We start from the raw sequence: 20666 nt of genomic DNA on the forward strand, positions 1-20666 counted from the left end.
AAGAGTAGTGAGGTTGACTTTCAGCCCCGACACAGGCTAGGTGGTTGGTTTAAGTTGGCTGTCAAACAACATCAAAAAGAGTTACCCACACAAATCACTCTGGCATTACTTCTGTAATAGTAAGGCCACTCTTTGGATTGCAATGCAGCAGGACTGCACTTACCTGGAGATGCTTTGGTGGGGGATGAGCTCAGTTCCTTCTGCTCTCTTTGCACTGAAGTGCCTCTTCTGAGCAGAGAGAGCTCAGTTTGAGGGTCCCCTTTCCTTTAGGAAATACTCTGCAGCCAGGGAAATGTGCTGCAGAAATCCTGGTCCTGCTTCTTCCTGGCAAATTTCACTGGAGTTATCCAAGCAAACCCCTCCCAGGGCCCACCCCCTCCAAGCTCAGACACACCAGCTAGGCTGATGGGTGATATCATGGGCTTTTGCTGTAATCTGAGAGCTGTGGCATTCCTTGAGCGCTGCACTGAAATGATTTGCAGCTAAGGAGGTGAACAGGGAATGTGAGCTGCTTTCCAGGAGGCCACTAAAGAACAGACCATTCAGGATCACTTTACTGTGTATTATTATTTAATATCTATATGGCTGTAGTGCCCAGAGACTCCAATGGGGTTCAGGGTCCCGTTGTGCTGGGTGCTGTACAAACACATAGTAAGACACAGCAAAGCATCCGTTATAATTACCTCCCTTTCTAGGGCTTTAGTCTTGCAGCATTCCTCCTCCAAGGCTGTTTTTTTGTGTAGGTCTCATCTCACTTTAACCCGTTTGGCATTATGTTCATCCCTCTCTAGCACCTCCAGCTCTGTGCTGTTTTTCACAGCAAGGATAGTCAAACCTGAGGCATTACTCACGGACTATGTATCTCTCTCCTCTGGATCTGCATCATCAGTTACTCCAGAAAGTCTGAAGCCTGGGGGATTAGCCAGCTCTCGTTAAAGCTGTATTTCCCCTCCATCAAAAAACTGACCCCTGAAGGTACAGGAGCACTAAAAAGATGGAATTCAGAGAGATCCTCAGCCACTGAACCCAAATACACCTGAGAGTTGGGGCAGGGGGTGTTAAAAATGTACATTTCACCATTCGCGCTCTCTCTCTCTAATAGGCCAGGCTAAACCAAGATCCCTGAGCCCTGGAGAGGTTTAAATTCAGTTCTCATCTGAACAGTTCTCAGTTGGAGCCTTTGAAGAATAATATTGGGTAGAGCTGGTCAAAAAATTGCAATGGAACAGTTTTCCATCAATGCAGTTTCATTGAAATCAAAACATTTTGTGGGAATGCGTTGATTTAATCTAAGTTTCTGATGGAAGGAAGTTAAAACATTTTCTGTCGATAATGTTAAAATGTTTCATTTCAACTTTGTTTCAATTGATTTCATTTTGACTTGTATAATAGAACATTTTAATATTTTATATGGTACCCTTTCAACCTCATCTCAAACAAACACTTCTGGAATTTGCATTCCATGGGAAATTTCACCATTATGTCTTCAGCTGGAACAAAAATTTTGATATTGCAGTATATCCCATGGAACAGAAAACCTGTTTTCTGATACAGGGATTTTCAAAGGAAACTAGGGGTGTTTAAGAACCCAAATCCCACTGAAAGTCAATAGGCGCTGGATTACCGACTCCTCAGTCTAAATGGGTATAGGTAGGACTTGCAAAGGGTGACCTTCAGAAAAGAACTAGAAGTCGAGAACTAAGAGCCTGAGCAAACGACCCATTAAGTCTGTGGGAGACTTTCCAGATACTTCAGTAGTTTTGGATCAGACCCTAAAGTATTAAAAGACCTGCTGGCGATCCATTCCACCCCCACTCCACATGCACAGCCCCCGCCAGCCCAGGATTGCTCCTTCAGCACATTCTTCAGGGTTTGATCCCCCCCCCCCGTTCTATATTCATTTCCAAATTCATTCACTTATTCTGAAAAGTTAAAACGCTTAACCCAAACCTCTGATTACATTTCCAGCAGTCAGCCTATCAGTGTGAGAGAACACACTCTTGCATAGGATTTCTGCTATTTCTCTGCTTCTTGTCAATTAGCAGAGCCCCATTCATTTCTAAAACATCATTTATTTACACCAGATATGGCCATTATTCCTTTCACAGTGGCCTTGTGATTGCAACCATCAGTTGTCTGTTCCCGATTCATCTTCGGGAGAAGTATTACTAAACTATCCATTCCAGCTATCTGGGACTCAGGTCAACCTGTGAAGCACCATCAGTCTCTCATTAGGTCTCTTACCCTGGAGCAAGCATCTGAATGTTGTTTAGCGCAATCATAAAGCAGAGACAACATATTGCTCATTTCCACCACGAATCTCTCTGTTGGAGTGATTTTAATATTAACTGCTGCCTCCTTAAAAGCAAAACTGTGTCAGCTTAGATCTTGATATAATGCCCATCACTACAGGCAGATTCCTTATCCACCAAAGAGATACAGCATGGATAACAATAAGGAAGTTTTCCCCATACCAAGGGGGCAATGTGCCTCACACTCACACCAGTAGGGGTAATAGCTGGATTCGGTCTCTGCGACCCATTCAATCCTTGGCCTCTCTATTAAGTAAGCAACAAGGGAGGCAATTATTTAAATTGGGGACCATCATTTTGCTCTGTGTTGGTACAGGTCTAGCACAATGGAGCCCTGGTTTATGACTTTGGGTTCTGGGTGCTAATGCAATACCCAACGCAACGAACAACAACAGTGCCAGTCACCTAGTTGGTAGTTTTATGACATGGACCCGACTGGAGTGTCAGCACCAATTCATTTCACACCCCGGATACCAGAGCAGCCCTCAGATGGTGGTAACTTGGTTATAGCTTGGGCCAGGAAGCCCTGTATTCTCATACAGCTGCACATATTCTATTAAAAAAAAAAAGTGTTTCATAATGCTTTCCCCACCCCCCCCCCACACCCGGTGGGGGTTTCTTGCTCACACTTAATGTTGATGTTTAAGGAACTCCATGGGCTAAGTGCAAAATTGGCTCAGCTGCGGTGAGAAAGAACAGAGCTTTAAGGAATGAGCAGTACGAGCCAGCAGTTAGTACCAAACTACTACATAATTAGGAAGAATACAACCAGATTCCTAATAAACTGCACCAGCCACTCGTGGATGGAGACTTCTCCAAGCTGACCTTGTTCTTCTCAGTGCAATGGACATTTGTCTTCACCTTGATCAGTACTTTGATCTCAACCACTCGTCTCCCATTCTCTTATTTCTCTTCCCAGCTAGTTGCTGCTCTGTCCACCACTCATTCTAAATTCTATTACCATTATACCAAAACTTTACCGCTTCACCTGCAATCAAGCAGCAAATGTTGTTATGGACGCCTTATGCTGTTATCACATTAGATTTCAGCTAAGTAGGGGTGGGCCTGGTTAGCATTTGGATGGGAGACCTCTGATGAAACCCAAGGTTGATGATGCAGGAAGTGCTTTCTTTTTGAATAATCACAGATCACTGAACTGATCACCCGGCAGCATCATACGGGGTTATGTGCTGCATGAGGGAACATCTTTCATATGTAATTTGCGCTTTATTAAAAAAACCTGTAACACTTTAAAAGAAAAGCCTCTCCCTTCTTGGTGCAATGCAGAAGGTGAGCATGCAGCGAGTTAAACCCACACCAACAACATAACCGAGTTAGAGTTAAACCTCTGGCCTGACAGGATAGAGTTAAGAAGAGTTTAAGGAGGAAAGTAAAACAGCATGAATCAGGGGCATGTCAGCAAGACAGCTGAATAGCTATGCTCCCGTGGACCCTTGATACTACCAATTTCCACCTTGATCATTTTCTTCCCTTCAGCACTGGGAACTGGTAGTCAAGAAATGAAAAAACAGTGATAATATAAACCAGCATTTCAGAGTCACCAGTGATTAGAGTGCCACCTCGTGGTCTAAAGCTCAAAGTGGGGGCTCAGCTCACTAAGATGGGACCAGCGAAGCAAAAATGTGTCTCAACATAAGCTCCAAATGGCAAATCTACTTCATGCTGTCAGGAAACTGAAGCTAAATTGGTCAGAGAATGGAATGTGTGAGCGTCTGCCAGTTTAGGCACACAGAAATCTGACTGTCCACAGTAGGAATGTTTGCAGCATGCCCAAGTGCAAAAGAGGTCAGGGGAGGATATAGGAGACAAATGCCATATAAGCATCCTGCTGAGGAAAGTTCTTGTCTTTTATCTAAAAGGAGTTGCTCAGCTAGAGCTCAGTACCACACCTACCGGCAAAATGCTGAACGTGTGCTAACTTGTTGGGCGTTCCCCCTTTAATTTTTGTCTCTGGTTAAGGCCCAAGACTGAGACAACTCACAAACATGAAAGTCACTCTCTCACAAGTTTCAGAGTAGCAGCTGTGTTAGTCTGTATTCGCAAAAAGAAAAGGAGTACTTGTGGCACCTCAGAGACTAACCAATATAAATTGGTTAGTCTCTGAGGTGCCACAAGTACTCTCTCACAAAATGCAATCAATTGCAGGAAAGAAATGCTGTTCAGAATTTGTTTTCAACATAAACAGTCATCACAGAGAGAAGGCTGTTTATAGTGACTAAACCAAGGTCCCGCAAAACTCTTTGGAACACTGGCTTTGCCAGTCCTATGGGCCATCGAAACCTATATCCTTTCTCCAAAGTGATCCCTACCTGCTGCTTCAGAGAAAGGGGTAAGTTGCCACCTAACGGATGTTTACAGAGTAAACTGTCCATAGGGGAAGTTTCTCCCTTAGCCCTATCACTTAGTGGTTGGCCTGTGTCCTGAAGCACAAGGATTAACATCCCTTATGCGCTTGTATCCCATCTCGGCCAACTGTTGCCTAAAGAAGTGGTTAGGTAAGTGAAGGTCAAACAAAATGAGACTGAAACTTTGGGGTTGCTCTAAAGCAGATGTAGCGGTCTTTTATTCTAACCTACCACCACCGGGAAGGTTGGTTCACCACAACCCCTGGAAAATTGTTCCAATTGTTAATTACCCTCACTGTTAAAAATTTGTGCCCTATTTCCTGAATTTGTCTCACTTCAACTTCCAGCCATTGGATCTTGTTATACCTTTGTCTGCTAAATCAAAGAGCTTATTAACCAAGTTTTGTTCCCCATGCAGGTACTTACACAATGTGATCAAGTCGCCCCTTAATCTTCTCTTTGTTAAACTAAATAGATTGGGCTCCTTGCATCTATCACTGCAGGGCAGGTTTTCTAATCCTTTAATCATTCTCATAGCTCTTCTCTGACTCCACAATTCAAGGAAGATGTTGCTAAATTGGAGAGGACACCAGAACTGGACACATTATTCCAGCAGTGATTGCACCAGTGCCAAATACAAAAGGTAAAATAACCCCCCTATTTCTACTCGTTATTCCCAAGGATTGCTTTTGCCTTTTGGCAATAGCATGACACTGGGAGCTCGTGTTCAACTGATAGTCCACCTTGACCCCCAAGGTTTTTTCAGAGTCACTGCTTCCGAGGAGAGAGTCCCCCTTCTTGTAAGTATGGCCTGCATTCTTTATTCCTGGATGCATGACTTGACATTTGGAGATATTCAAACACATCTTGTTTGCTTGCACCCATTTTACCAGCAATCCAAATCGCTCTGTATCAGTGACCCGTCCTCTTCATTATTTACCACTCTGTCAATCTATGTGTCATCTGCAAACCTTGGCAGTAACGTTTTTTTGTTTTCTTCCAGGTCATTGATAAAAATGTCAAATAGCGTAGGGCCAAGAACCAATCCATGCAATAGTAGAGCATACACACTTGAAGCTCAGTTTTTTAAAGATGGGACAAAGCAACTGCAAACACAAAACACAACTGCACCCTGTTACACAAAACTGTTACACAAAACTTACCATGTGGACAAGCAAATACCAGATTTGCATCAGCAGTCATGGTCTCTGCTTGCAGAAATTAGCTACACACCATTGGTTCTCTTATCTTGGATAGCCGGTCCCTTGATCATTCCTCTCCAAACTTCAATTCATTCTCAACACCAGGAGGGATGATTTAGTAGTCTAAACCTTGTGTTTTCATTATCTAGACTCCCTGGAGCCACAGGTTCAAATCTCACCTAGGTCGCCTCGGCCCCTCATATTCACAAAGCAGATAAGCTGAGCTCTGTGAAGGTTACTTTGTGCACAGATTGCTTGGATAATACCTTAAGAACAGAAGGAGCTACCCGCTCTGTAGGAGCATTAAAGATGCCGTGGCGCTTTTCATGAGAGTTGGCCCTTACAGAGAATGCCAGTACAATTTAAATTTGAGAACTATATCCCTGCTTTAGAATTCATAGCCTGCTTTAAGAAAACTAGAGACAGGATGTCATTCTCTAATAAAATTGATTAAGCTTTTTTTTTTTTTTTTAATATAGAATCCTCTTACATTTTTATTGGTCCTTATTGTTAGAAGGAGCAATTCACCTCTGTGAAGCGAGCCACTAAAAGGTCTATGCACAAAGCAAATCCTATTTAAGACATGGTGATTTATTTCACCCCAATGCCAATAAAATTCAATAGGACTTTAACAGAAGAAGGTAGTGGTGGCTTTGAGCCGATCTCCCTGACCAAATCTTCCCTTCCACCCAATATTGTGCAACATTACCCTCCACCCCAGAAGTGGCTGCATTTCAACAGTGCTGTCTGCAAACAGACAGTGAGGCACTTTAGAATTAAAAACACTACAGAGTAGGATGGATCTTTTCTACACAGCAAGGGGAATGGTTTTCTAGTGGACTGTTTGTTCTTTCACAACAAACAACACTGACAATGCTAGAGCGTTCAGATACAACTCTTTCACCTAGCGTAGAAAGATCCCAGAGGATTAGAAGTTGTAGCTGCTGTGCAGAGTTTTTAATTAAAGCACAACTCTGATTCTCCAGCTGAGCAACAGAAAGAGTAAAACCAACCCCCAATCTAACTAGATAGGGTTGGTTTTATTTAATATATATATATATATATATATATATATATATATATATATATATATATATATATATATATATATATATATATATATATGTATATATGTATATATATATATTATAAATGTCACCACAGTTAATTTTAGGGCCTCAATGGCCAAACACTTCGTTTGTATTACAGCAGCTCTTAGAAAATGCAGCTGAGGGGCAAGCTCCATTGTGCTCGGCTCCGTACAAATACATCATAAGTGAAACTTCCCACTCTGAAGAACAGAATCTATGCAAAGTCTCTCTAGACAGGCAAGACAAAGAGCGGGAGGGGAAACTGAGGCACAAAGAGGCAAAGTGACTTGCCCAACGTCACCCAGCAGCCCAGGAGCAAAGCCAGGAGTAGAACCCAGAGTTCCTGACTCACAGTCTAGTGTCCTATCCACCGGACAATGTTGCCTCCTACCCACCCCCTTAGCTTAAATCGTCTCTGACATTGAAAAAGGCAATATACTTGATTAACACTACAGCAAGAACAAAACCTGAATATACATCACATCGAAAGGCAGAATTCTGGGAACTTGCCTAATCCTGGCCACTGATATATTTCTGTATTGGGGACATCTCAGAAAGAACCAGTTCGGACCCCAGATTACTAATCTTACATGAGACAGCTGCTCCTGGTCAGTCACAGACAGTGCTTCACTCGAATAAGGGAGAAGCCAGTTTAGGACAAAGTGGGTTTATACATCTTCCATGCCACAGATGTTAAAGGAAATAAGAGATCAGATAACACTGATCTTTCCCAACTGGAGTCTGAACTTCCTGTTTCTCCAGGTCAGGAAGGACTGAAGCATCAGAGACCAAAAGGCCAGGACCTTTTTTTATATACTCAGCCCCTAAGAGCAATTCATAGACCCGTGCCATCTTTGGAGGACTGACTCAGATAGTCAGCTGTTGAAAGCCAATCTTCCCAAGGAATCTCCCAATGAAAAGGCTTAATGCAACATCTTTCCTGCAAACCACTGACACCTGGTTGCTTTTGTCTGAACCATCTTTCAGAAGATAAATAAGGGGTAGGGATGAGTTATGTAAACCAAAGTCTGCTCCCAAAAATGGAAGAACGGTGAGATTTTGTATGCGGGAGGAGTTTGCTGGAAATTCAGGCTCAGCCATTCAAGGCGCGGAGCATCCTCATCTCCTACTGAGGACCAAGGACAGGTGGCAGGATTTGGCCTTTTGGCTGCAACCAAGGCCCAGTCCTGCATGTGTTGTGCATCCAGAAAATCCCACCCATTCCCCGATTGCAGGACTGTACCCAGACCTCTTCGAAAAGGGGAACAGCAAGCAAAAAGAGAGAGTCCATCTCACCTTGCAACATGGAGAACTTGAAACTGTTTCTGACGTAGGATTGTCATTTCTCAACCAACATCATTCATCTGTAAAACAATAATTTGACAAATTAAGGTTATTAAATGTAACATGAGGTTTAGTGCAAAACTGGTGTCTCATCTAATATGGTGTAAAGCTCCCCAGGAGCTCCTAGTTTAGTTGGAAGCATTTCTTTTAGGAATGGAAGAATTCCGTTTACAAAACCTTGAACCTGCTCCAAAAAAGTGATGATTTCTAGATTTAGGGAAGAAAACACTCATCATTTTTCAGGTTCTTCTTCAAAGTGGCGTTAGCAAAATACATGTCCTAGACTGGTGCTGTGCTGGAGAGCAAGGAATATCTTATGGTTATGGTACTGCATTCAGGAAATTTAGATTCAATTCCCAGCTCTGCCACAGACTGTCTGTGTACCTTCATTTCCCATCTGTAAAATGGGGAAAATATTTCCTTTTGCACTGTCTGCCTGTCTTGTCTGTTTAGATCATAAGCTCTTCAAAGCAGGGACCCTCCTACTATGTTTTGTACAGCACCTTATGCAACGGCGGCTCTCATCTCAGTTGAGTCCCCTTGCTGCTACCCTTAATAATAATTTTGTTTTTTAAAGCCATGTTCTTTTTGTGATCCTAAGAGCCTGGAAGAATTACCTCCAAACAATACCCTTTATTGCTTGCATAGCACAGGCCTCTAGTGGTTAGAGAGAAATTTGTTTTAAAATTAAATTTCCACTGGAAAACAAAAGGCTAGATTTCAGGGAAATAAACATTTCTGAAGACCACAAAAGTTCTGCCAAACCATGAACTTTAGTTTAAAAAAATTAAATAAAAAAAAGTTTAAGAGTTGCACACAACTCCGAGTGCCACTGGGTCTTCCAATGGCAATATTTGTAATATTCCTCCAGACAGGGAAATGAATCAATTGCAGAAAGCAATCCGCTATAAACTAAAACCACATGCCATGGGAAATATGGCAATAAACATAATGCAGAGGGCGCACAAGCACCACTAATAAAAGCAAAACACAATAAAACTGTTGATATTCCGAAACAGATTTGAAGGCAACAGCTGCAAGGCTCCTAACCTCTTATCACTCCTGGAGTACCTTGGTATGTGTCTGAGCCCAGCCTGCCCCCGCCCTCCAAATTCCCTTGGTATGCTCAGAGAAAGAACTCTCCCATGGGCATTATGAAAACCCACTGTACACTGATGAAAACAGGAACTCCTTTGAAAGGCACAGCCTCTGGAGTATCATGGCCTTTAATCAAGGAAATGAGCTCAGTGTAGGCATTAAAGGAGACTTTTTATTCTCGCGCCTTCCAGAGACAAGGCAACGCTCGTGGAAGAGAAATTTTCTTATCACTGATGTCAGAGAGGGGCCTACATGCTGGATACAGATTCAGCAGATGTATTTTTAAAAAACAACATGATATTGAGAGTATAATGTGGCTGTAGAGGAAATGAAAACCAACAATGCCATATAGTACTGTCAACCTTTAATGTTTAAAAAAAAAAAATCACAAGTTAAGTTCCAAAAAATAATGAGATTGGCTTTTAAAATAAGATTTAAAATATAATACATTTTGAAGGTTTTTTGTTTCCTGTCTGGTTTTTGAGTCTTTAGGGTCATGTTTTCAAGATTTTCTCTGCAGCCACAGAGGCTAGAAGTTTACTTTTTTTAAATGAAAGCTGAGAATCATGTGACTCCAGGAGCTGGGCCTTTAGGAAGAACACCTAATCTTGCAAGGCTCACCAGGACTAGCAACACTGGTAGTTGTCAATTGATAGGACCACAATAGGTATGACACTGTTAATACTCCTTATATATGGGAAATGTACCATCTATTTAGGGCACAATGCTATAAGGCACTTAAGACCATCTGCACCCACAGAATCAGGCTCCTGGATTGTAAAATATTCTGGACCGGGCCCTCTAGGTACTATTAGAATACAAAAAAAACAAAAAACAATTAGAAACTGGCTTCTGGAAATTAAGCTTTGATCCATACCGAATGATCACTTCGGCAATTAGGAAAATATGATAGAAGACTGGAAAGTCATTTGTTAGCAAACAGGCCCTGGGAGTGCTACTGGGAATTTAGCACCCCTTCCATGGAGACCTTATAGTGGTGCAAAGAGACAAATTACCACTAGGTGGAAACAGTTCTCCTTATATAAATAATATCCTTTGGTATGTGGAGCTTTACATTTCAACACAACACAGCAAAAATTAAACGTTTTCTTCCACCCACTGGGCCAAATTCAGTAGGGACTTAAACACTGACTAAAGCTGCTTTTGGGGGTTGATTGTCCTACCCCAGTGAGAATCAGAGGTCATTCCACTGTAGGCAATGCGATTACACCAGCATGAGAATTGATGAGGGAGGAGAATCAGGCCCTTTGGGTGTAAATTGGTCAAAAATAGATGCAAGGGGCAAACTTGTGCAACCTGCACCTCAGTTTGCAAACTCAGTGTTTTATGGGTGCAATTTACAGCTGTAGACAGTTACATCAAGGTTAAATTTGAATGCAGGAGCATTGGGGATAATGCAGCATGAACTAAAGTGATGGTGGCAGATTTTTCTTACACTTCCTGTCCGTTTCTTGTTCTGCCACAACCTTTCTTTGCTCCCCTCAGTGTGTACGTTGCTCAATTAGGGTGACATCTACAGGAGGCCAAACTGGTGTAAGTTACATTGCCTTGCTACTTACACCCAATGTGTAACTTACAGTACTCCTTATGTCTCTGCTGAATTTGGCTCAGAAACAACAAGAGGCTCTATTCCAGACTGCATGGGTAATGCCATCACCATGGGATGAGCATAAATGTAGGAGTTCTGGGACACACAAATTCTCCCCTCACCCCAAAAAAAAGTTATGGAAACCTGCGTGCTGAGGAATTTGGTGTGGATTCATTGTGACAAGCACAGATCGCACCTAAACTAGGAGAGTCTCTGCTAATTGTGCTCTTATGCAAGAGGCTGAACTTGTAACAACTAGTTCAAGGCCTGGTAAAGGATTGAAAGATGCTCCTCGCAAATGGCATCAGCAGATTGTAGGGAGCTCGTGCTGCTGTGAAAATGGGCTGAGGGATAACGGTGGGAAACAAAGGTGTAGGGGAGCATTGCGGGGAGACGGGCTTTTGGACCAGTCCTGCCAGATGCTGAGCATCCTCAAATCCTATTGAAGTCGGGGGGGGGGGGAGCTGAGCAGCCTTAATTTGCATTGAGCTCACCAGGGCTGCCTACACCTGCCTCCTCTGCCCCTCAAATTTCCTACTGGGGTCACACCAGCTCAGCTCCACTGGTGGGAGCGCTAATGTAGGCAAAGTATCAATGGCTGTGAGAGTTTATTACCACGTCACCAAGACTTGCTCTGAGCAAACTTAGAGGACACGATGGTAAAAAATGCCTTGACACCATGTTTACATTAATATTCTCTCCGGCAGAGCTGTATCAGTGTTAGCAACTGCAGAGAACTCTGGAGAAGAAACAGCTCCTGTAGACAAGGCCAGTGAATGGAGGGTGTTCAGCCCCTCATAGGGTCAGGCCCCTAGAAAGATGGAATTTATTTTCTGTAGGCTCAGATCATACTCCACCTTGCAGGCTAATTCTAGCAGGGAATTGGGGGCCAACAGGTGCAGTCCACCCCACAGAGCACTCAGAGCTTTCGAGATCCCTAACAAACATCCATCTGGACTGCCTGTGATATTAAGATACTTGGTAGTTAGGAGGGAATAGTCTGTTTTTCTATGGCACTTAGTACAATGGGGTCATGGCCCACAGCAAGATGCTACAGCAATACAAAACAACAAACACGAAAGGTAAAATCTAAACAGTAAGCAAGTGAAGAACAAGAGCAGATAACTTCCAGAGATACCCAAGACTGACATCTATTTGATCCCTCAACACTGATCAACTCCTGCGTTTTCTCCCCATCGCCAGTTTGTCTTTTTCACTCAGCATTTATCTTGGTCAGCTAGGGGCTGACCAAGACGCTACATCGGAAAAGCAGCAACAAGCATGGACGTGTCCAAATCTGGATAAAGCATCTTCTCAACATGTGCAAACCCTCTGGGGATCCCAAACCTTGGGATGGTTCTTCAAAGCTGAATGACAGCCTCTGTGAGGATCACCTGTCCACAGACGCACTCCTTGTTTTGAGAAGACCATGTGTGCATTTGGGGTTCGGGGCAGGGGGAACAATCAAAAACGGGAGCCAAACCACTTTATAGGATGCAAATTGTTTTTAAAAAGTTCTATGTATGATACTTATCTGGCCTCTATCACTCTAGTACCTGAGGATTTCACAAGCTGTAATGTATTTATACTGACAAGACCCCAGTGGGGTAGAGCAGCGTTACTATCCCCATTTTACAGATGGGGAATTGAGGCAAAGTGACTTGCCCAAGGTTACACAAGAAATCTATGGTGTGAGAGAGAAGTGAACTTGGGTCTCCAAAGTCCTAGGCTATTGCCCTAACAACTGGACCATCCTTCCCCTGAAGGCTGTCACTCTGTTCACAAGACTTTCCAAAATGCTCAGCACCCACACTTGGGTCCAGATATTCAGAAGGTTTTAGCTCACATTTAAGCACTTAAATAAACGGACATATTTTCAAAAGGGCTCAGCACCTCGAGTGCATGGCTCTTCTGAAAATCTGGTCATACGCATCAGAGTGGGAGCGGCCGAGCTGGGTGTAATCGATCCTTACTCTTTCAGGTAATGGAAATTGTGTTAACACTACTGCAGCCGATGGCTAAATATTCCATCTCTCTTCGCAACAGCCAAAGAACAGGGAGATAGAATGACACTGAACTGTCCTGGTTTCACCACATCCACAGTAAGACAGTATTGAAATTAGGTGAAAGATGATTCACTTTTAACATGTCAGTAATTGCCAATTTCTCCCTCCACTCCAAGAGTATTAACAATGGAACTTTGTGTTTCACTTATTGGTTGACTTATTTGTAATGGAAAGAAAATGGGGGGGGGGGGGGGTTTGGGTGGCTAAATGTGGAATGCCCGAAAGGGGCCTGGTTTGTAGAGAAGTGCCCTGAAAATCAGGACTTTCAAGGTGTCTTACCCTGGTCACCTAAAACTCAGAACACCCCACATCATGAGTCACTTTTGAAAATTTAAGCCAATGTCCGTGCCCTCAGCAACTTACAGATGCCACCAGGGGCTGGGGTGGGGAATGTTGCACTGACTGGGACAACTATGGGGGAAAGCATCTGTTGCTCTCCAAATTGAGGGAGGGGATCAGAAAAACAAAGCTCTGAAGAACAGGGGCAGAATACCGCTGTGCACCCAAGACTGTTCCCTGGTGGGAGGAATATAGCAAGTCACTGCTGGGTACACGCCAGCCTTTACTGAGCTTCATGCATTATTTACTAGCAACAATGGTAGGAACAATGAAGCAAGAAAGAACAGGGTGCCCCAGATCAAGTTTATCTTCAAGCTGGTTAAAGCTATTGTCCGTCCCCTTCACTAAGTGCTGGGGAAACCTGCATAATTAGGAAGGCTCTTTTGTTTCCACGTTCTGAAGGCCCCAACCCTTCAATCTGGGTAAAATGAATGGTGTTGTTTTAAAAGCTGAACGTTTCCCTGCTCCACAGGTATGTTTCAAATGGGATCCACCTTTGTCTTCCAACCACTTCGCCCATTAAGGAGACATATTTAAGAAAACGGCTGCACCTTTTGTTTGTTTTGCACATGTTTCTCCAACACAGGACCAAAAGGAAGAGATGAGCGATACATTTAAGTGGCCGTGAAGCTAAAGGCTTAGGTGTCACTCACCTGCCCAGCCAGGTCACCGGCAAAGGTCAAAGAGCAATGCCCTAGCCTCTTCTTTACGTTCTTCCCACATGCCTTACCAACCTTAATGGGCCTGGGGAAAGGAAAGGGTGAATGGGGGAGGTAGGAAAAAGAAAGCAAACCTTGTTACCGTATAAACACACACAAATAGATCAACACTGCCTTTGTCCCCACACGGTCTGATCACAGGGTTAGGACTAAAGTGAAAACTGACATAGCTAAGTTTCTTAAAGGTGTTGCATTTCACTCAGGTATTGTTGCTCAGGGCTAGTCTCGAAGTAGCAATACAGATTTTTCAGGGCACTGGGGGAAGGGAGAGATTAGCATGTTTTCCTTTTTCTTTTGATTGCCTGACCTTTTGAATCTACACAATCTGCAAAAACAAGTTGCTTTTCTCCTTCTCTCTTGAGTTGGGTCACAACAATTACTTATAGCTGAAAAAAAGAGAACTAGTAAAGGATGATGATCCAGTTTATACGGATAAAAGTATTAGATCAGGATCACATGGCCAGATTTTCAAAGTCACTCAGGACTGGATTTGCCAGTGCTCAGCTCCCCATTTAGGCACTTGAATAAGAGCCAGAGTGCTCAGGACTTAGCTGCTCCCATTGAGATTTACAGCCAGATTTTCAAGAACCCCAAGCTCTTTTGTAAACCTGCCCACATATTTTGGGGCTTAGCTGAGCCGTTCCGCAGTTCCGGCCCCCACTGGGAGCGATGATGAGCAGTTTCGGCAATCTGGACCCACGCCCCAAAATCTTTTTGGGGAGGTCATTTATAACAGTTGACGAAAGCCACCCATCTGCCGCCTACGCTGTACAAAGAACATGCAATGAGTTCATATGAAGCGATTAGAAAGAGGGACTTGCGGGACTGGCTTGTGCTAAACTGAATGCTGCTAAATTATAGAAAAGATACAAAAAGAATGGTCTCACCAATGTCACACTCACACTTACAATATTAATATAAAAAGGGGAATTAATGCACTTCAGGGATTTTGCACAGTAAATGCTAAAAATTGCAAAGAAAAACCATGGCCCTAGCAAGATCCTCACTGACCATTACCTTTTAGTCACCTGGCTTTTTACTCTGCACCCATTTCTCCATCCTTGCACAGTCAGAACTGCAGGAGACTCGGCACAGGTACAAAAACGCACCAGCACAGATCCCGTTGAAGGACTGAGGCCTTTGCCTGGGTTTTGGCTGTTTAAGCCAATCCTGCAGTGAGCTCCATACAGACATCCCACTGTGCTGCAGAGAGACCCTTGGTTTCTAGGGGCCACAAGTGGAGAACTCACTTTGGGATTGGGTCCTTAGGAATTGTGTACATGGGGAAATTGACTGGAATTGTTATTCTGCAACAGCTCCCCACCTGGATGTGCTTCTTTTGGAACTCGACACGTGGAGTTATTCCAGAATAGCTCTTGCGCTTTAGATTCACACCCTGCCTTATTCTGGAGTAATTTCCCCTCGCAGATAGGCCCTTAGATTGTCTGGTCTTTGGAGGTAGAGACCGTATGGATAGCACCCACCCTGCACACAAATTAAAGAAATATCCTCACATTTCCCCACAGAACTAGGCATGGACTCTACACTGTTTATCTTTAAAAAGTCCCCTAAGAACTAAGCTTGCTTGTGTAAGCATCCCAGCTCCACGCCTCTCAAGAGCGACATAAGTCAGAGGCCTCAAATCTGGGTATAATTCTCTTTCCAAATAAACAGGCTGAAAGAGATACTTAACATTTTTACTGCAGAGCCCAGGAAACTGCAGGATTCCCTTCCCTCTGCCCCTGCTCGCTCATTATTCTTTATGGAAAAGCTCACGCACAACTTCCATTTCTAGGCTGCTGGGAAATCAGCTCTAGATGTTGGGCTCTAGATTTTCTTCTGTACTGTGCACCTCACTGCAAAAAAAACGAAACTAAACAAAAAAAACCCCACAACACCATTAGCTACCCTGTACACGGAATTACACTGGTATTCCACTCCTCGTGGAACTCCAGTAGGCAGTGTCAGCACACAGGGCAGATCCGATCGCTCCACAGCAAAAAACAAACAAACAGAAAAAGCAGCAACTGAAGTCTCCCTCAGCAGGACTCCTTCCTAAAGGGCTTATTCTTGAGACCTGGAGTATTTCAGACCAACCACATAGCACAAAGATCCTGAGCTTGGGATACAGCCTGGTGTGGCCCTCAATATGGGGCTCCCTTCTCAAGCAGTCCTTCTCCTTACTAAAACTGCAGTCCTCTGATTGGACCATCAGCCCCAGCCCTGCTTCTTCACTGTATCTTGTGCAGCTGTGTGAGGTCTGTGCAAAGGGGTTAACTCCCTGCTTGCTGAAAAGAAGTAGGCCTTTTGTTGCCCACAAAACCACCATTGCATGGAGTTCAATCTACTCCTGGTTCGCTTCGAGTCTCCTGCTCCTAAATGTATCACTGTGAATGTCTCGATGTATTGCTAAGCTTTCTGATTTAAAGCACTAGACCCCCTCCCCCGCAAGTTCTTTTAAGTATAACTAGACTTTATTAATGAAGCACTAAGGATATTTAAACCATAACATAACAGAAGCCTGCCCAAGAGAGCAGGAATCTAGGAGCAAATTTGAGGAATCTATAGTTTATTGATCCTTGAAATACACCTTCCTATCCCCATTTATGGATATGTTAGTGACTGTCAAAGACTGGTGCTACATTGCAAACCGATCCCTCTTGTGTACTGACAGCACACAGAGGGACAGGTGAGTACCTAACAAGATTCCTTTTAGCCCTCCAGGATTCCTGAATCAGGTAGGATGTCAGTCTGATTTTCAAAGGTGCCAAGCACGTCCATTTCCCCTGGAGTTCAACACAATTTGTAGCAGCTCAGTGCTTGCTCATCTTAATCAAGCCTCAACAGCTGAATCCAGGGAGCTTTTAGATGCGAAATAAGCTCTTAAGCACAATACAATTTACATTAATGAGGAAGTTTGTCTAAGATTTTAGCCCAGAGGCCTGATCGATCTTCAGTGTTTCGCCATGTGCTCTTTAAATTTTCAATTAACCCCAGCTCGGCAGCTTTCATTGAAACCAATCCTTTTAGGGGCTGTGCTTCCACTGTGGGGGTAAGGAACAATCATTTGCTATGTCGTCCTTACTTTCCTTTCCCACAAGATGCAGGAGACCCGAACCACTGGCATCTCAGAGTCACTACACCGCTGGCACCTTTGGGGACAAGACTCAAGGGGAGAAAGGCAGGTCCACCCATTCTGGGTGCCAGAGACTCACCCTCACCAGCTGAAATTCCCTTGATTTTTAAAATTTTTTTTTTTAAATTACTGCCACTGGCTTTCATCTTTCTGATCTCGGGTTTAAGCCTTTGCCTTTCCCCCTCCTTTAATTTGCTATACCCAATCCCTACCCTTCACTCATTTTCATCTCCCCGTTCCTCCCACCTTCCCTATTCATCCCATCAGTTCCACACAAGACCCCTGCCCCCCAGCAGTTTTTGAAAACCATCTGGAATGGTCAAATTCAACACACTGCTTTCCTCGGGAGCCTTATGAGCTATTCACCATTTCCTTTATCCTACCCCCATCCATCCCTCTAGGGTTCATTATCCACAACTGGTGTAACTTGTTGGGACAGCACCCAGAACAATACAGGCCTGATCCCCCATTGGGGCCTGTGGGCATTACCATGACACCAGTCAAGGCGCTAAAATAGCGCAACCAATTCTTGTCACAGCTTGAACTACTGAATCACTCTTTTGAAGCTGACACACAACGCATTCTAGTGCAGGAGTTCTTAACCTTTTTCTTTTTTGAGCCCCCCGCATGCTATGCAAACTCCACAGCCCCTCTGCGCCACAACGGTTTTTCTGCCTATAAAAGCCAGGGCCAAGGTTAGGGGGCAGCAAGCAGGGCAGTTGCTCCAAGTCCCACGCCACAAAGGGTCCTGTGAAGCTAAGTTACTCAAACTTTGGCTTCAGCCCCGGCTGGCAGAGCTTGGAACTCCAGGCAATGGGGCTTCAGCTTTCTACCTGGGGCTCCAGCAAGTTGAATGTCAGCCCTGCTTGGTAAAACCCCTGAAACCCACTTGTGGCCCCCCCGGGGACCCTGGACCCCTGGCTGAGAACCAGTTCTACTGCAGAGTCCATAAAGTCATGTTCCATTCCCTGCTCCCCTGATGAATTGTGGGACCTTGGGAAAGCTGTTTATCGCTTATTTTCAAAGCTTATGGAGCTTTAGGGCACCACCTGTCTTTGAAGGGGAGAGAGAGAGAGAGAGAGAGAGAGAGAGTGTAAAAAGCATCTAGCGGAACAGGACCTCAATCCCACTGGAGAATTATTTGTGAAAATAAGCGCTGGGGATAAAAACCTGATTGTTAAATCCTCACTAAAAGCACCGTTTAAAGGGAAACATACTTAGACCCTGAAACTCTCCCTTCCAACTTTTTGTTGTTTTTAGAAGTGAAAGTCACCCCTTCAGTTTCATATTTTTGCATGCTGAGTTTGAGACACTCCATATCTTTCAGTAAATGATCCTTGGCATTCCCCGTGCCAGTCAGACTCTGCATGGCCACTGTGCAAACTTCCTCCCCACTTCACCACTAACCTCAACCCACATCCGGAGGGAGCCCTTTACCTAAGCATGCTTTTGTGCTCACTCGGTTCTCGGCAGGAAGTACAAGCTCTGACAATCATTTGGGTAATCGTCCTGATAACAATTATCAGGTCAATGAGTGCAACAAGTTTGTACCAGCATTCCAGACATCAAAAACAAGTGATTAAGCCACTTGCTGCTGTGGAAGTATATCATCTTACGTATTCATTTAGCTAGCCATCAGAAAATTACCACAATACCAAGCACATTTCTCCTTCAGGTGGTGTGTTTTCCTTCAGTTTTATGTGATGTGCTACTCCATTTTTTAAAAGCTATTTGTTCTTACTCACCAAAGGTTCAGTTTAAACCTTCATTACAATTCCATTTCGAAGTGGCAATCATCCAAACTAACTTTTCCAGCAATCAAAATAAAGCTAGATCTGTACAATCATAGGCATGGCTACAGCATAACCCTCTGCAACCAATATTGGTAAAACCAGACTTGCATGTTCAAGCATGGATTTTAAAGTAAAATCAGGGTCACACTGACAAGTCGAGCACAAAACCCCAGGAACAGAATGGTCCAAGCTTTCTTAATCTGTGCTTGAGCTTGTCTCTGGCAGGAATTTGTGAGGAATTGCAAACCATGAGTCAAATTAATAGATTGAGGACAGAAGAGACCATTACAATCTAGTCTGACCACCTCCAAACACAAGCCCATCAAGCCCATATCTTGTGGTTGAACAAGAGTACATCTTTTAGAAAGACAGGCAACTTCTGCCTCTGTGTGGGCACTTGAATTACCTGGAACCCTCCTACACCCTGATGCTATACAGCAGGAGGCTTAATTTGGCCCGAGGGGAATATACAGGATGGTCATCAAGCTAAGATCTGGGCTAGGACTCAGGAAATATGGGTTCCAGTCTCTGCTCCAGACCACAGGTAAATCATTCGTCTCGGTGTTTCAGATTTCCATTTGTGAAATGGGGATAATTCCTCCCTGCCTCATGGGAGTTGTGATAATAAAATTAATAAATATGAAGTGCTCAGTCAGATACCGTGTCAGTGCTACGTAGATTATCTACAATATACAAAAAGGCACAATTCCTTGAGCTGGAGATACGAGAAAGTTTGTTTTTGTGAATGTAAGTGCCTGAAGGATTTTTGCAGGAGGATTTAGCCTAACTTCTCCTTAAATCACTCCCCCATCTCCTTTCAACTCCTTGGAAGATGTACAGCTAAAAGACTGTTTTTAAACCTGGAAACAAAAGGTTAAAATGCTACTGGCAAGCTGCGTTTTTTACATTTAAAGCAAACCTGTTCTTGAAATTGTATTCACTTTAGAAGGTAAGATCTCCTCAACACTTACAGTGATTGGTTCTAAAACTTGAGTCCCAATTCTGGAAGTGTTCTCCCACTGGAGAAAGCATAACTACACTTGTAAAAGTTTACAGGCTCGGGCCCATAACATACAGAAACAGCCAGTCCTCCCACTCATTGCAACCATTTTCCTTTTCCAAAGTAGCAGCGTGCTTTAGGTCAGCACACACTAAGTAGCTCTGAAAATTTAGAAGAATATTCAGATAGCATCAGGTCAGCATGGTCTTTGGTAAGCCCTTTGCTGTAGTTCTGATCTATGTTCTAAAAACTGATTGAAACATTATGCTTAGTATGCCTGCCAAGCTGCTGCTTTTCTGGAGTAACCAGTGTTTTAAATGCGGCACACGCTGTAGCAGTCAGCTACATAGTGATGTCCTAGTCAGACCTGCACTGTAAAATACTTTGCATCTCTTCAGCTCTAAGTTATGGGGAGCTTTAAGAGCTCTACTGACATTAATTATGCCACATAACAGGCCTCTGAGGAAAGATATTTGATATACTTGGAAAATTTCTATCATACAGCAAGCCGTGTTTACAAGATTGAACAATGGCCCTGATTCAGGCACAAGACAGATCCATCCCCAATATCTTTTCCTGCTCACTGATTGG

The 20666-nt window shown here is 43.6% G+C and overlaps 1 protein-coding gene across 4 annotated transcripts in view; it reads right to left on the reverse strand.

Annotated features, from left to right (window-relative positions):
* The window catches only part of LOXL2 (lysyl oxidase like 2), a 98922-nt gene extending 87153 nt beyond the window's left edge, over positions 1 to 11769 (reverse strand). For 2 of the 4 annotated variants that reach the window (XM_073324949.2, XM_073324951.2), the window contains exon 1: positions 164 to 585. The gene's annotated coding sequence lies outside the window, so the exon portion shown is untranslated. Of the gene's footprint in view, positions 1 to 163; positions 586 to 8267; positions 8336 to 10120 lie in introns of those variants that run through there. The other 2 variants (XM_073324947.2, XM_073324952.2) reach the window with 2 other exon arrangements.
* Between the last annotated feature and the right edge of the window lie 8897 nt (positions 11770 to 20666).

This window comes from Lepidochelys kempii, chromosome 26, assembly GCF_965140285.1.
Source record: "Lepidochelys kempii isolate rLepKem1 chromosome 26, rLepKem1.hap1, whole genome shotgun sequence".
NCBI classification, from domain to species: domain Eukaryota; kingdom Metazoa; phylum Chordata; order Testudines; family Cheloniidae; genus Lepidochelys; species Lepidochelys kempii.